Source organism: Crocodylus porosus, unplaced genomic scaffold (assembly GCF_001723895.1).
Source record: "Crocodylus porosus isolate Cpor-Errol unplaced genomic scaffold, CroPor_comp1, whole genome shotgun sequence".
NCBI classification, from domain to species: domain Eukaryota; kingdom Metazoa; phylum Chordata; order Crocodylia; family Crocodylidae; genus Crocodylus; species Crocodylus porosus.
Genome location: NW_017728931.1, coordinates 106,637,582 through 106,638,865, shown reverse-complemented (window position 1 = coordinate 106,638,865; position 1,284 = coordinate 106,637,582).

The following is a 1,284-nucleotide window of genomic DNA, read 5'->3' as shown; positions in this document are numbered from 1 at the left end:
CATCTATCTCCTTGAAACTTGTTGTGCATCATGCCCTGATAAGGGGATACCATCTCTGCAATTTTCATCCAAATCAGGCAAAAAATGACAAAGTTATAGGCATTTTTATGATTCCCATTATAGTCTATGGGTGAAATGTCTTAACCCTGCCACCAGAGTCACCAGTTGGTGCTAGCTGACACCAACCCAGACATAGTGGGGCTCACCGAAATGTGGTAGGACCCAATGCATGACTGGGTGATGAAAATCAAGGGCTACAGACTGTACAGGATGGATAGGACAGGAAGGAAAGGTGGGGGTGTGGCGCTCTATGTCAAGGAGAAATACATATCTTCAATGAGTAGCACGGGGTCAGAGGAGGGGCAAACTGAAGTGCTCTGGGTTAGAACTCAAGGAAGTTGAGGGGAAAGGGACTTAACAGTGGGGGACTACTACAGAGCACCCAACCAAGGGAAACAGCTAGACCAGGAATTTTTAAGTCAGCTCACTAAGGTAGTTAGGTCAAAGGATGTGGTCATCATGGGTGTCCTGAACTTTCCAGACATCTGCTGGGAAGAGCAGTCAGCCAGGTCTGACTGCTCACATAGGTTCCTAGCTGAGATACAGGACCTCCATCTAAAACAGGAGGTGCACAGCCCCACCAGAGGAGATTGGATTGTTGGATTTGGTCCTGGCCACGGGCGATGACCAGGTGAGGGGTCTGCGGGTGGTTGACCACCTGGGCAACAGTGATCATCACCTGCTGGAATTCACTATCCAGCAGAAGGTGGCAAAGGCTTGCAGCAAGGCAGCAGCCCTGGACTTCAAAAGGATGGATTTCAATGAGGTAAGGAGAATAGTCGGGGAGGCACTGAGGTCCCAGAGGAGAGAGGAGTCAGGTGTCCAAGAAGAGTGGTTGTTCCTTAAGGAGATGATCCTCCAAGCCCAAAGGGAGGTAATCCCAACAGGGAACAAAAGGGGCAAGAGGGTGCAAAAGCCCCCATGGCTCACCAAAAGCATACAGGAACATCTTCTAGCTAAAAAGTAGACGTACACCCAATGGAGGGGAGGGGCCATCACCAGGGATGACTATACCTCTGTTGTTCGGGGCTGTAGGGGGGGAGTCAGGAAGGACAAGGCAGAGATGCAACTGGGACTAGCTACCCAGATCAAGGACAACAAGAAGTCATTTTTTAAATACATACGGGGTAAAAAGAAGGTACCGGGTAACGTGGGGCCTTTGCAGGACACGCTAGGAAATCTGGTCATTGCACCAGACAGCAAAGCTAACCTATTTAACAATTT